General features: G+C 39.8%; 1 pseudogene; it reads left to right on the forward strand.

The window, feature by feature from the left end:
* Positions 1 to 9,316: 9,316 nt before the first annotated feature.
* On the forward strand, positions 9,317 to 9,412 carry LOC133762640 (U6 spliceosomal RNA; annotated as a pseudogene).
* Positions 9,413 to 16,570: the final 7,158 nt, after the last annotated feature.

Below are 16,570 nucleotides of genomic sequence, written 5' to 3' on the forward strand. Positions count from 1 at the left end.
TATGAGAATACTTTATGAAGTTCATGGAAAATGGAATTAAGATTTTGGTGTGAAAGTTTTGAAATCCATGTACACTGTATTTCCCAAATCTATATAAGGTGAATAAATTTTATGTATTTCATATACAACAGTCTTAGGAACGTAGTGATACTCTCCACCCTGCCCTCCCTCTTGCCAACACTCCCACCTTTTCTCCTCCTTTTTTTATTTTTACAATGACACACTGGGGATATTGTTCCCAGAGTTTATTTTATAATCATAAGCTCAACACTCTACTAAATGATTCAACAAACGGTAGGAAGTAAAAAACACTGTTCAACAGTACAGACAAGGGCTGTGAATGATACTCAAATCTCAAAATGTCAATTTTGCTCATGCACATTGTTTTTTTGTACTCTAATACCACAAATCAGGGAGCACGTGTGATATTTGTCTTTTTGGCACTGGCTTATTTCACCAAGTGTAATGGTTTCCAGTTGTATCTATTCATTCTTTTTTACAGCTGAGTATTCCATAGTGTGTATGTACTACATTTAAAATCCATGTATTCTTGTTAGACAACCTAATCTTTCCATGAACTTTATAAAGACACCTTGTATGGAAGTATGTAAAAAATTTTGGACCATAAAAATTTCAGTTCTCTCATAATCATGACATCAGGCAGTATCTAATTTCATACTTCCAAATGGATAACTTGTAACCAGTTTTCACTGTAGTATTTCACTTGATTTATTCTCACTTTTTGCTTGAACTGAATTTGCATTTTGACTTGATATCTGTCTCTAGTCTCGGTGCTGTTCATTAATATTAACCTATTCTGGCACCAGTATGCCATTATTTCTAGGGGATAGATTTGCAGGACATCTAATTTATTTATAAAAATTTAATAGATGAATAAAAATGGTACACTTGTGTGGTTCTATGTAATGTTTTGATACATGAATATTTTGTAACATCAAATCAGGGTAAATATATCTATCTTGTCTAGAACTTAGGATTTGGATACTTTTACCATAAAAAAACACTGTCTTCTAGTTTTTTGAAAGATTGATTTCAAAGGCAGAGTGACAGAGAGGGAGAGATAGATCTTCAATCTACTGATTCATTCCCTAAAAGGCCTCAACAGCCAGGTCTGGGCCAGGCTAAATCCAGGAGCCTGCAAACGCCATCCTGGTCTCCCACATGACTGCCTGGGGCCCAAGTACTTGGGCCATCTGCTGCTGCCTTCCCAGGTGTATTAGCTGGATTGATTGTGTCAATTGCAGTGTGTGTATTAAGGACAAAAAGTATAAATAATAAACTGTCCTGAGCCTATCATCCAGAGGCAACAACTCACACTTTCAAATTAAGAAAAATAAATATAATCGCACACCTTTATGAGGTATGATGTGATGTTTTGGACATTTATACACTGATTAAAAATATTCAGGTGAAAGAGTAACAGATAAGTCACCATTTATTTGTGACAAGAACCCTGAATCTCCTTTCTGCTAGATGTTTTGAATGATGTGATCAATACTGTTAATTATCATTACCCTACTGTTACAAAACATCAGAACTTATTTCTCCTGCCTGTGACTTTGTATCCATTAGCCTTTGCTACCCTCTGGTAACCACTCTTCTCATTAGTTAAATGTTTTTATCTTGTTGAGATTCCAGATGAGAGTGAAATCAGGTAGTATTTATCCTTCTGTGTCTGGTTCATTTTACTTAATGTTATCATCCCCAGGTGCATCCCTGTTGCTGCAAATGACAAGACTTAATTATTTTCATGGTTGAATATTATGTTACTGTGTCTATGTACCACGTTTGCTTTATCCATTCATCAGTTGAAGGGCATATTGAGCATCTGAACCCCCAAATGAAATTTGCTGCTCTTAAGCTATTTCCTGTTAGATACTGATTCTAGTTCTTTTCCCCCATGACCTCTCACTGCCCCTTGTAGATGCACCTAAGCAGCATTTATTAATATGTATTTCATAAAAGACTTTACTTATTTTGGAGGTAGAGTTACAGAAAGAGAGGGAGAGACAGAGAAGGGTCTTCTACCCATTGGTTCACTCCCCAAATGGCCACAATGGCTGGGACTGAGCTGATCTGAAGCTAGATTTTTCTGGGTCTCCCAAGTGGGTGCTTGGGCCATGCTCCACTGTTTTCCCAGCCCATAGCAGAAAGCTGGATAGGAAGAGAAGCCAGGACACAAACCAGCATCCATAAGGGCTACTGGTGCTGCAGATGGAGGTTTATCCTTCTACACCACAGCACTGGCCCCTAATATATACCTTTAAAAAGAGGATGAATTCAGTGTGTATCACCGTTACATGAGACACGCATAACTGCTTAGGAATAAGCCGAAAAATGGAGTTTAAAATGGATGACTTCTATATTTGGAGTGTTTCTTAAATTACAGGTTTTCATGAAGCCATGAAAGTCTCTGAATATAGTGTCATAAAAGTCTTTGAACATAGTGTCATAAAAAGAAATGGACTTGGAAATCAGACTTAATTTAAAAAATTTCCAGCTATTTGCTAGCTGTGAGACTTACACTGGGTTAACCTTTTAGAGAATTCACTTTCTCATTTTTAAAAATCAAATGAGTACTTTGTAGAGTTATGGGAATTAAAACCAGGTATATAGACACTTCACACACTTGGTATGTACTACTTCGGCAGTTTGAAAATGACCGTTAGGTTTTCGGTGAAGCACCGTGTATGTATGTGCTTCGAGCTATTGCCTTGAGCTCAAAATATTAAGGCTCAAAATATTGGGACGATTGCTTGGGTTTTAGTTCTGTTCTAAAACTGAATTTCTATTTCCTCTTTTGCAGACTTATAACATCTAATATTCCCTAGAACTGCGATTCACAGTTTTGCATTGTAATTAGATTTGGGGGAGGGGGCGGATATATCTTATTCTGAAAAACTATATGGAATCTGCCCGCCCCCACCCAATTTGTGACGCTCAATTTTACTCCTTGTGAAACGACCATTTCTCTTTTCCCCGTCTCTTAATACCACACATTTCATCAAAGTCAAGTAGGCGGGAACTATTTTGGTCACGGGATACCTCCTTCACCGCACAGGGAAAACGTGCGTGCTCACTGCTGGGCCAGCTCACTGCTCACAGCCTTGTGTTCTCCTTCCTATTCCATCATCAACTGCTCCCTCTGCTGGATCCTCCCTCTCAGCGCACAACTCTGCCTTCGTGACACTTCGGCGACAGGATGCTGTGAAGCCACCAGTCCTCTCTCATTGTCAACTCCCTTGCAGGGTTGACTCTGCCCCAGCCAGTACCTTCCCACACATCAGCCCATGGCGGCTTGTCCTTCGTCCTTGCCCAAGAAGTTGCTGTTGTCGAGGGCACCAGCGCGCTCGGCATGCCAAGCTGTGTGGGTGATTGTCCTCATCCAACCCGCTTTCTCAGCACTGATGGTGTAGACGATGAGCTGCTGCTTGAAGCACTTTCTAGCTGGCTGTTCTCGCATGCCACGCTTCCTGTATGTTTCTAACTCGCTGGCTGTCCTTGTGCATTCTTTCACAGCTTCCGTTCCTCCCCTGGACTGCTGAATTATGAAACATGCCAGACATCTTCTTTTCCTATGAGTCATATCCAAAATCCAGACAATTGCTCATAAATAACCCTTTCTTACTCCTTATCGTCTTTGTCTCTGCCTCTCCTCTCCCATTCCCCTTTTTTCTCCTCCTTCCTTAACGTAATGATCTTTTGTTGATTAACTATTTTTTTCTGGGCTCGGGGCCAGGCACTGGACATACAGAGATGAATAAGATATGTTCTCTGTCTTGAAGCAATTCATGGCCTACCAGAAAGTGTTGGACGTAGGGAGAAGCACTTACAAAGCTTTAGAGCCTTAGAACCATGGCTAAGTACAGAGTAGATGGGGGTAGAAAGAATTCATGGGGCATTTTCTCCTGAATAGGAATGGCTTACCTCATTCTGTTTCAGACCTATAACCTGTAGAGAGGAAAAGAAAGTGAAGATCACATCTGAATTTTTTAAAATGTGATCCTGCAGGTCAGACAAGACAGTCATGACAAACCATCAGTGTTTTTAAAATATGGAAAAGAAGAATGTTTAAATAAATCATTAAAAGTCTCTTTACTTTTTAACTTTTATATCAAAGTAGTTCATACCCATCAATTTTACAAAGTCAATGGTTTGACAAGGTCAATTGTGAGCAACAGAAGTCTCTGGTTCCCTTCTCTCTCCTTTCTCTTTTCGCCAATGTAACCATTTTCAACCAGGTTAGCTGCTGCCTTGGGTATTTCTTTCCATATTGATTAATAATTGACTTTGAAGAAAGTGCTGACTTCTGGGGTTGGCACTACGGTCAGTGGGGTAAACCGCAGTCGGCAACACTGCCTCTCCTATTGGAGGGCCAGTTCTAGTCCTGGCTGTTCCTGTTCTATTCCGACTTCCTACTACTGCATCTGCAAAGGCAGCAGACAATGGCCCAGTCCTGGGACCCCCTGCTTCCCACGTGGGAGACGAAGATGGAGTTCTTGGCTCTTGGTTTCAGTCTGGCTCAGGCGTGGTTGTTGATGGAGTGAACCATTTAGGGAGTAGACCAGCAGATGAGATATCTGTGTTTCTCTCCATCTTTCTCTACCACTCTGCCTTTCATAAATTAATCTTTTTTAAACTATTGATTGTTTTTCGGCTTACATACCCTGTGTGAATGAAGGTGTAATCTTCTTTTCTAACCCACGAACACGTGGCATAAGCTTTCCCATTTTCCCATGTTATTTTTAGTTTGATAGAAAAACTGAATATAGTGCAATTACTGTGACTGTGATGCTTTTTCTCCCTCACAACAAAGCCCTAGATAAACTTACAATTATTAAAATCTAAGAAAATAGATATTTTGATTTAATACTTAGATGTCATGATTCACCCCCATGATTCTGATAGAAATGTGAAAATCTTCTCCAGCCTGTAAGTTTAATCACCTCGGGCATTCTCTGCATCTGCTCCGTTCAGGACTTGTTCCTCTTGGTCAAGCTGCACTTGCCCTGGGATCTCCCCTCAGCATCACCCTGGGGATAGCCACGCTGTTCTGTGCTGGTGCCCTGGCTGGTTTCTGCATCCCATACTGTGTGTTTGTTGATACCCCTGTTATGGCTTCTTAAAGGATGGACAATGACATTTTCCAAAAACCTTCCTCCCTCTCACCTCTGACAATTTTCCTCCCCAGCAAAAATTAGATAGAAAATTTTTCTTAAGTGTTGTTGCTTCATTGTCTACTGCCTTTCAAGGTTGTATCTAGTAGTCCAGTGTCAATCCCATTTTTTCTTTTGACAAGGAACTAATTTTAAAGAATGGAACCCAAGGAATTGTATTTTCTCTGTAATTTCATTGAGAAAGACCTTTTTTGTGTTTTTTTTTTCCTTTCATACTGATCATTCAGAGGATTTTTCAATGTGAAAATTTATATACTTCCAATCTGGAAATGTTTACTGGTTTGTTTCTTGGTCTTGCATTCATTAATTTTCTTATATTTTCTTTCTGGAATTCCTGTATACATGTTATATCTCCTAGGCTGATTCTCTAGTTTTTACTTTGTCCTTTTTCTAAGTATCTGAGGGATTTCTGCAATTATATTTGCCACTTTTCCTGGAAGGTTTACTTTTTCCTTCTTTCTAGTCTTTTTTTTTTTTTAAAGATATCTTTACTTGAAAGGCAGAGTTAGAAATTAATCTGCCATCTGCTGGTTCACCCCCTAGATGGCTGCAATAGCTAGACTGGGCCAGGTTAAAGCAAGGAGCCCCATCCAGTTTCCTAGGTAGGTGCAGGGGCCCATGGACTTGAGTCACCTGCTGCTGATTTCCAAGGCACATTAGCAGAGAGCTGGATTGGAAGTGGAGCAAGCAGGACTTGAACTGGTGCCCAGATGGGCTGAGGCAGCTTAGACTGCTGTACCACAGTGCCAGTCCCATGCTATTGGATTTATAACTCCAAAATTTCCTTTGTCCTGGGTATCCCTTTTTGGTAGCATCTGGTTAATTTTGAATTGATTTAAATTTTTTTTTTTGTTATATTCTGAGAAAACTTTTTCTGGGTTATTTTCCTCTCCCTCTAATGTCTGTTGCTTTTAAGTTACTCCTGATTCAATTGCTATCTGCTGTGTTGCAGGCTTTCTTTAAATGTCAGCAATTGGAGGCTCACCGCTCCAATTTAAGGGTGAGGGAAAGAGGCGTGGATTCTAACTGTCTTGTGAGTGTTCGTGGGAGGGACTTTTTTCTAACCTCGGGGGTTGTTGGTAGCTGTCACTCTCCAGTCAATTTCTTTTTGTTTGATCAAAACTCCTGAGAAAACTTTGATTGTAAGGTACAAGTCTGGCTGGTTCTGTTCTGGAATCGGAGTTGGGGAAGGACTGGGAGTCTTTTCCGTCCCTGAAAATCACTGATTTTCAGTTTGTAGCTGTGCTCCAACCTGTGTCTGGCACTCGCTAGAATTCCCTAATTCGCGATCTCCAGATGGCAGTTTTTCTAACTTATGCTGAGGTTGGAGAGGGTTTCTCTCGTCTTCAGCATGTGCAGTTCTGCCTTGATCTTCCCTGTCAGAAGTACCTCGGAAGCTCAGTTCCTGAATAATTCTGGCACTTGTGGAATCCTTCACAGAACCACGCCAGTTTAGGGGCCTCTTCACCCACCAGGCTGGAGTTAAGATTTTTCAGGCTTTCTGAGTCATTTGCATTCCACCATCTGATTTTTAGGTTGTGAAATAATGTTGATGTCCTCTCGTTTTAGTCCTTGAGGGTTTATGACTTTAAAAATTTTTCTGTGATTTCTTTTGGTTTGGAGAAGGACATAAGTTGAAAAATGTGCTGATTCTTCGATTTTTAACCTGAAGCCTGTTGATTTGTACATGCAGTCAGTTAAGGGGAAATTGGAAAGGGACAAAATGAAACAAATCAAAAAGACCAGATAAAGAAAAACTGAAGCAGGGTGGGGAAGCAACTGTCAAGGCTTAAATGGGCAGGGAAAAAGAACAAGACTGAGAAGGAGGGAAAGGCAGACAAAGCTGATGCGGATTTGGTTGACTTGTTCCTATGTTCAGACTGGCAGTGAAGTTGCTCTCCAGCCTTTGTGCTGGGAACTTTGGTACATGTTGTAAATACCAAGTACAGGAGTTGAAACTAAATCTGCACATTTCATTGATAGTGACAATAGCCAGCATTTGTTGAGCCCCCAAAGGGCCTGCAGCCTGATAACTTCAGATTATTTCCTGCTCAGAACAATTGTGTAGAATCTACTGAGAGTGGAGCATTGTTCTCTGTTAGAACACCGCTGATTGCTGCCTGTTACAGCCTCTGCTATGTTGATTAGTCACTTTTCTCACCTTATTTTAGAAGACATGCTCTTTATCTTCAAAGCCACAACAGGTTCCAAATCTGTTCCTAGCTGAATATGTTGCATTAAGCAACTTTTACATTAGATTTCAGAATAGTTTTTGTTTACAAAAGAGAAATCTGAAGTAGTACAAAGAGTTCCCATAAGATACATACCCAATTTCCCCTATTAACATCTTACAGTAGAATGTGTGTCACAATCTATAAACCACACCCAACCTCCCATATTACTAACACCTCATATTGGTGTGCTAGATCTGTTTGCAATTAATGAGCCACATCTGTTTCCCTTACTCTTGCAATTCAAGCTCTATATTTATTCTTACACTGGTATGTCTACAGTGTGACCAGAAAGTATGAGATTTTGCATGTGTCATAATTCAGTTTATAAATTAATTACTACCATAAACTAGTACCAGTTTCTCCTAAGGTTTATTGGTGGTCATGACTGGCAAATGAACACCTATATCCTACTGCTACTGATTCTGGTTTCAATTGCATTCATGAACATTTTCACTGCAGAAAATAATTAATAGTCCTCCTGGCTGCTAGCTGCTGACAGTCCATTCAATTGGCTAAGGAAATCAGTGTCGGGGGCAGTGCTCTGGAAAAACAAGTCAGTGCAGCTCCAAGACAACATGTGGTTCTAAGGTATCTGCTGATTAACTTCTAGTCTGAAAAGATTATTTAGAATTCTTCCCTTTGACATCTGTAAAGAACCACAGCTAATTGCAATTTAAAATGTTGGTGGTTTATTTGTGTAAAGAGTGTGTTGGGAGGTTTGCTGATGAAAGGTCCCTACATTCATGGGGTCATGGATTTTCAAACGCTTTCTCTTGGAAATGTGTCATTTTCTTGTACACTAATCTCTGTGTGTATGTAAAGTACTCATCTTGGGCTTGCTAGGATTAAGCGCTCTCACAATGGTATTTTCATCTCTAAACACTGTAAGTAAGCTAGTGCTTAAGGAGCCTAATTACCAAGCCATTCCCAAAGGGATCTAGAGTTTTGTGAATGCCATCACATCTGAACTCGATGATAATCTCTCTCACATAAGCTAGGTCAGTTTGTAGATCTGATTTTTTTTTTAAACTAGCTTTATGACCTTGAGCAAATATCTTGGCTAACCAGGGCCTCACCTTTGTCATCTGTTAAATGGAGAAGGTGACATACCCATCTGATAGGGCTATGTGAGAATTAAGTAGAATTAAGTCAAGCAAAACATTGTTGGGCCACAGTAATTACTCATAAAACATTAATCATTATTACTACCATGAAAAAACACCGATTTACATTCAACTCCCATATTTATTTTGAAAATTAGAATATACAGACAGTCTACTGTTTACTGTTCTCCTTGAAGTGCATTCTGCATTTTATCCTATGCTTTCATGCCTGGTGTCTGTAGAAGGAAGAGAGATCCAACCTAAAATATGATATCTGTGTGGGACTGTGGAATCCTAAACTTAAGATTCAAGCTCTCTTCATCACACAGTTGCTGAGGAAGTAAAAGTTGACCTACTTGAAAACATGACTTTGTTGGGCTGAACTCAAAATGATTTCCTTCTCTAACATCTATGTGGACAAACACTAGTAGCCATCCCCACTTACTGAAAAAATGTGTAGAAGAGCCTTGTTGATTTTCAGATACTGTGACCATCTGAAAATTCATTGCAAATGCAGTGTTACACAGTCAAATCTCAAATACTGGTGGAAGGAGTTTGGATGCCATGAAATATATGAAAGTGATCAAATGATAGCCCACTTAGGAGATTTAGACTGTTTAACACTGAAGGGAAACAAAATCAAAGTGATGCCAAAAGCCTCAATCCTTGAGAAAATTAAAGATCTCTTTTTAACAAAATATTGCTCTTTATGATAATACTGTAAGAATCAGGTATAAAATGATTAGTCTGCTCTTGTTTTGGAAAAAAAAAAACCAAGCTATACTTGCTTGGAAGTACATTACTAACACTGGAATGATACAGGGAAGATTATCATGGCCTCTGGGCAAGGAGTCCCACAAAAGGTTGCCATATTTATCTGTGTATATGGCTAAAATATCTCACTGTACCTCACAAAAATGGACAAGTACTACATATTAGAATTTTAAAAATAATCTGCAAAGAAAAAGTGATCAGAATACTTTTTACTTCTAAGAATTAGTGTGCCATTGCAGTTATATTATAAAGTGTTAATGTAATAAATAATAAAGGTGTATGTCAAAATTTTAGTTTCTTTAATTTTTCAGTACATCAGGATAGTCCCAAGCGATCTTAATGTTTTCGTATTATATTCACATTAAAAGTTCTTTCTGAAATATCTACCATCCACTGGGTAAGGCAAGGCAGACCTCCAAGTATAAACCTATTACACATTTCTTAGAGCTGTCTGCATAGGTCAGAAATTACTCACCCTAAAATTCTCCCACATGGTTTACTTGAGCAATTGCCGAGAGTCTGAAAATCACACACACAAAAGTAAGATTGAATTTTTCCTGGAATTCCGGATTATTAATCACCACCTCCCTTTACCTCCAACTGACATTTTCTCAAATAGTTTTCATTGCTCTCTGAATATCCAAATTAACAATCTAGCTGTTACTATGTCACTCAATACAAAAGTCAGTCAAGCTCAAGTTAAGTAAATGAAAATACAAAATTAAATAATGACCTTAAAAAATACATCTTAACAAGCAAATTCTTGCTGAGGGGAGAAGAAAAATAAAAGTACTTTGTTTGAGATCAAACTTTGCTGTGACCTTGCAAGAATGTCAATTCCTACATCAGTTCTAGTCAAATGTATGGAATAAATCATTTCTGACTTTCAATTTGATTTCTCTAGCTTTTAAAGAAAAGGAGAAAATAGCTGTTCGGAAGTTTCTGTTTAAACTATTCCATAGACAGAAAGGCGATGAGGACAGCAATGTTAAAAACATGACTGTTTTTGGAAGCTTGGAAATGTTTGTGTAGGGAAGGTGAGGGGAACACAATGGGCCATTAATCAGGAAAGTCGCTTTCTCAATGAGTTTCTAAAATTAATTGCTTTGCACCTGTGTCTCATGGCAAATGCATCTGTTTCCCTCCAGAACCTGCCTACCTAAGTCTCTCTAACCATTGTGCTCTCCTGCATTCCTGCCTTGGCAACTTCTTTTCTTGCCAGGTTCTCTGACTTCATCCTTCCATCACTCTCAGACTGAACATCACATCGAGGGAGAGGATGCCAAAAATTCGTATTTATAACCCTGCCTTCCAAGCTCTCACATGTCCCTCTGGTAGATGTTTGCACCCAAATGTACCACCAGCACCTCAAATTCACAGCGCCTAAAACTTCTTCCTTCTAGTTCCTCGTTCTGATATTCCTTATTTTTCTTTAGTAGGTGGTAGCCACCTTCTTTGAACTGTGTATTTTCAAAGCTTAAAAGTATACTTGGATCTTCTCCATGTTGTCACCAAATTACATGTATACAATGTGTACTGATCCAGGCAGGGCAACTACTATTTCTCCTTCTTTGACATTACTTGATGATAGGAAGCTTGGAACTTCTTTATTTGTCTACAGTATGTACTATGTCATTGTGAACTATAGGCATCCATTATACTGTATAATACCAGAAAGTTTATATTTGACCAAACTACAATTTGCTACCCAATATCCAAACTTCCTCTACTCCCTATACCACTCCTAACATCTAATAATCAACATTTTTGTTCAGATTAATGTTTCATATGAGGGAGAGCATGTAACATGCAGTATTTAGTCTTTCTGTGCTTATTTCACTTAATACAATATCCTCCAGTTCCATCCATTTTGCAGCAAATGACAGAATTTCATTCTTTTTTTTTTACTATAATTTAAGAGTATTCTACTGTGTGTGTGTATCACATTTTCTTTATTATTAAATTTGGTGATGGACCCCTTAGTTGATTACATATTTTGGGTATTATGAGTGGTGGAGCAGGTGTCTGTTTGGTACAATGATTTCATGTCTTTTAGATATGTGTATCCAATAGTATGATTGCTTGGTTATAAGGCAATTCTATTGCTAGCTTTTAAAGACATCTCTGTGCTATTTTTCATAGTGGCTGTACTAATTAACATTCCCACCAATACTGTATGAAATACTGTTTTATAAATTTTCATAACTGATAGGAGTAAGAATTAGCCCCAAATGATTCTAAATTAAAAACTGTCCTAGAAGCTAGCATTATGGCTCAGCAGGTTAAACCACCCCCTGTAAGGCTTGCATTCCATTTGAACACTGGTTTGAGTCCTAGCTGTTTCACTTCCTATCAAACTCCCCATTAATGCACCTGAGAAAGCAGTGGAAGGTGACTCCAGTACTTAGGTTCCTGCCACCCCTATGGGAGACCCAGATGGAGTTCCAGGTTCTTGACTTTGGCCTAGCCCATCCCTGGCTGCTGTGGTCATTTAGGGAGTGAATCAGTAGATGAAAGACGGCTATCTCTGCCTTTGAAAACTTTTTAAAGAAAAATTCTTTTAGGTAGCCTTTGAAAAGGAAATTCTTCAATATGTGGCAACATGGGTGAACCTTCCAGAATCATGCTAAATAAGCTAGTTATGGAGAGATACTAGTTTCTATTTCTTTTGGGGATCAAAATTACTTTAAAATCATAAAGTCAAAGAGTGGATTGGCAGTTGCCAGGGCTGGGAGAAAGGTGAACTGAGTTGCCAAGCAAGGAGCTTAAAGTTTCAGTGGAGCTATTCTACAGAAACTTGAGGGATCTTCTGTACAATGTTGGACCTGCAGTCAACAGTGATGTGTTACACACTTAGACATGTGTGTTCTTGACACAATTTTTAAGGAAACAGGCTGGTGCTATGGCATAGAAATGGGTGCTTATTCCAGTCCTGGCTACTCCACTTCCAATTCAACTCTCTGCTATGGCCTAGGAAAGCAGGAGAAGTTGGCCCAAGTGTTTGGGCCCTGCACCCATATGAGAGACCTGGAAGAACTTCTTGGCTTCGGATAGGCTCAGCCCTGGCCATTGTTGCCACTTGGGGAGTGAACCAGAAGATGCAAGACCTTTTTATCTCTGTGCTTCTGCTTCTGCCTTTCAAATAAATAGTAAAATCTTAAAAAACCTAAAAACATGTACGAAGTAGTCAAATTTTGATTGTTGCTAATGAAATACACTTTTTTTTATCTTTTAAAGATTTATTTATTTGAGAGGCAGAGTTATAGCACTGGCCCTGAAATATGCTTTTCTAAATATTTCATCACTGGTAATAAAATGGAGCAATGTTGTTAAAACTGTTGAAACATTCTTACTAAATTTCTTAAACATTCCTGTTGTTAACAGTTAAAAATTGGTCAGTTCAGATAAATGGGTTTTCTAAATGCAGGACTCTAAACTTCTGGAAGTTTATATTGGTGTATAAACTCAAATCAAGCAGACAAAGCTGTCTTATTTTACTTACTGTTTTGGGGGCATTCATCATAGTTGATGGCTATACTTGTTAGAATGGTTTTTTTTAAGTTTATTTATTTATTTATTTATTTTTATTTGAGAGGTAGAGTTACAGACAGTGAGAGGGAGAGAGAAAGGTCTTCCTTCCATTGGTTCACTCTCCAAATGGCTGCAATGGTTGGAGCTCTGCTGATCCAAAGCCAGGTGCTTCTTCCTGATCTCCCATGCAGGTGCACTTGGGCCATCTTCTACTGCTTTCCCAGGCCATAGCAGAGAGCTGGATCAGAAGAGGAGCAACTGGGACTAGAACTGGTGCCCATATGGGATTAACCTATTGTGCCATGGTGCCGGCCCCAGAATATTTTGTTTCCACATGACTTCCATATGGCATCACATATTTACCCAGTTTTCTTCTACTGTGGGTTCTCCTTTTTCTCACTCTGCTTCTTCCTAACAAGTATTGGAGTCATCTCTTTCCTACACAGATGTGTCTTTGAGATCTTGAAATTCTCCCTTATGTTGTTGTCTTCTGAGCTTGTCTGTTTATTTACAGGGGCTCTGACTTCCAAACTCAGATCCAACTGTTTGCTACTTAATAGGCATTTCAAATTAAGCATGCCGAAAAGTGAGCAACCAGTTCTACCCTTCCCCCTCTTGTTCATGTCTTTACCAATTCTCATCTTTACTACTCCCATGACCACCCAACTGATTGTTGTTGCTACTCTCGCTTCTCCTAGATCTGCTTCACATAGCACAGTCACAGTGATGGTTCCAAAGCACTCTCCAGGCTTTCTAATATCTTTGTATCTATGCTTTTGCTTGTGTCACAGTACCTACATTACCAGTGTCTTCCACGATTTGCATTAGAAGGGATCAGGAGATCAGGAGCTGGAGCTGAGAGTCCAAACCCAGATGCTCCAACATGGAATGTGGTTGTGTTAACCGGAACATTAACCACAAGATCAAATGCTTACCCCCATTTAGGATTTTCTGACTATGTTTGGTTACAAGTAACTGAAATCTCAAAGTGAAACATGGACAGGGGACAACCACTGTATATATTTATTGGCTCAAATATTGGATCTTTGAGGGAGGTCTTCCCTGATCATCAGAGATAAACATCCTTCCTAGTCTGCCATTTGCTGTGCTCTGAGCCTGTTTTACTTTATTTGTATTAGTCATTCAATACTAAAATTATACTTGGGGTCTATGTTTACACGTTGCTACTTCTCACTCCTACTGACTTTCATGAAGGCAAGAACTTTGACTTCCTAGCTGATTTCCTAGCCCAGTAGCTGGCACATAAAAGATGCTCAATACACATTTGTTGAACACATATGGAAGACAAATGGACTCTTTCTTGGAATTAGGAAACTTGGGTGAAAATGACAGTCTGCAAACTAGCCCAAGACCCTAGAATCAGTGTCCTTGGGTGGTCTTGATCTTACAGTTTGGAACATTATGTGTACATAGGTAGATACATTCACACTGGTTAAAAATTGCAGACTCTGTATGGACTTCAGCAAACTGGTCTCTTCACTACAGAGACATGTTTGGTTCCTTGTAAAGACATTTCTTACCAATGTACAATCACTGTACCATCCTCGTTATGACAGAATGAAAATTTCAGGGGCGAGCTGGAAGTGTAATTTTGGATTCTAACGCTTCCTTAAGGAAAAGGGATTAGGAGGAGTTGAAAACAACAAAATCAACTGAAATTGGAATATTCAATGGAATTAACATATTTGTGACATGTGTTAAAAAGGGTTTATGTTGTGCTCTGACTCATAACAAAGAACATTGAACAAAATGCGATGTGGTTTTTATTGTGTGGGCTTCAGAGTGTGTGTGACACATAGTATGAGTGTTCTGCTAGGTTTTATCCGTACCCCCTGAGCACGTACAGATCTTAGGCTTGTGACAGAGCTCATTTATTGTGCAGCACCAACCTTCATCTCCCAGTCTCCGGGGAAACAAAGATGCCTCACAGGTCTGAGGACTGCTGAATGGAGCTGTTGCAGTCACATTTGAAGGCTGGCCCGGGTGCTAGACCAACGTCTCAACACACAATATCCAAAGCTATTTACTCTGTTGGACAATTTTCTCTGGAAGGGGAAAAACAAATCAACAGAAACCTGTTTGCCTCTGTGCATACGTGCTCTTGTATCTGCAATTCGATGTGGGTGTATGAAATGGCGTGTGCTTGCAATAATAGGTACCAGGGGGAACAAATTGAAAATTTGGAACTTGCTATTAAAGATAAGTGCATTAGTGCATATTATTTGTTTATATAATGTCTAGAAGCACTTTTTTCTGCTTATTCTCCTTCTAGTCTTTGCTCTTTTATCCTCACTCATGACAACGCTGATGCTGTTTCCCATGAGCTTAGCACATTAGGGTTCCGGAACTTTTCACACACACACACTTATCGCTATAGAAGAGCTGGATGTGCTATTTGTCTTGATTTCAAGTCAGAGGAACAATAGAAGAAAAGTGACCCAGAGTTCAGATACTTGAGATTTGGCTTTTGTGGATTTCTTATAAATTGTAGTAGACAGAATTCCATACAATGCTCCCACTCATTTTATGCAAATTGATAAAATTTCATTCTGAAGAGTTGAATTGTGTGAAGATGGGAATAGCAGTGCGATGCTCTGGTAATGTTGGCAGTAGGAATGGTGCAGGCTTTTGATCTGATTATATTTTGAGATTCATTTCATTTTGATCTCATTAGCTGGCAGTGCTCTGTCTTCTGCGGAGTAGGGACGTATAGTTTTATGTCCTGGTGGGTGTAGACTTTTTTCTGAATCAGACTGGCCTTAGTTTTAGGGTATACTTTATTTACTCACTGCATCATTTGGAAGAAGTCATATAACGCTGCATCTTTTTCTTTATTTGTAAATATGAGCATAAGGGCTGTGTTGGCACACACCTTGCAGGCTCTGTTACACCAGTGTCAGTGCTCTGACTTCTCCCTTGCTGAGGGAGGCACTACAGCATAGTGCTGGGGCAAAGGGCATCTGGAAGCTACTTACTTGACTAACATTAAACTCATCTATCACCTTATGGTGTCTTTCATTGTTAGTTAGGTTTTTTCCTTCTCTTTTAAAACTGCCTTGTATGTTCTCTTTAATTATTTTAAAATAATCTCATCAATTTCTCCTCCTTATTCTGGGAGCTGCTGTAGTCTTGCATCTTCCGGATGGATTCCTCAAGTAGTCAGGTCTTGGCAGGTGGATAAATTCATGGAAATTGAGAAGGGCCGTCAAGCATGAGTGGGCTGACAGATTCAGATTGTACTCTGGCCTTGTGGGGGTAAAAAAGCCTTCTCTGAGGACAGGGACAACCCTTCATTAGTCTTTAGTTAGCTAGCATGATGATGGGTACATCTTAGGTGTTCAGGATTGGTGAGTTTCTGTTAAAAGGGGGGGGGGTGGAGCCAAGATGGCGGAAGAGTGAGGGCGCACACAACGGTTTGGGAAAAGAAATTTTAACAAGGGTGGAGTTACTGTACCCTTAAGAAGAGACTCAGGGGAAAAAACTGCAGAGGAAACTCTTCCGGATCTAGTGGATGTGACACGGAGGACCTACGAGGAGAGTAATGTGGCCCACTGCCCCGTCGTGCCGCGCCGCGCCAAGCCCTGCCGAGCCGCACGGAGTCGTCCTGATCTGCACCTAGCAGTGCCCAGCTGCGCCGCGCTGCGCCGACCCAACCTGACCCGCACTGAGCCGCTCCACGGACACGGGGGCCACTAGAGTTGGGAAAACA

Source organism: Lepus europaeus, chromosome 6, assembly GCF_033115175.1.
Source record: "Lepus europaeus isolate LE1 chromosome 6, mLepTim1.pri, whole genome shotgun sequence".
Taxonomy (NCBI): domain Eukaryota; kingdom Metazoa; phylum Chordata; class Mammalia; order Lagomorpha; family Leporidae; genus Lepus; species Lepus europaeus.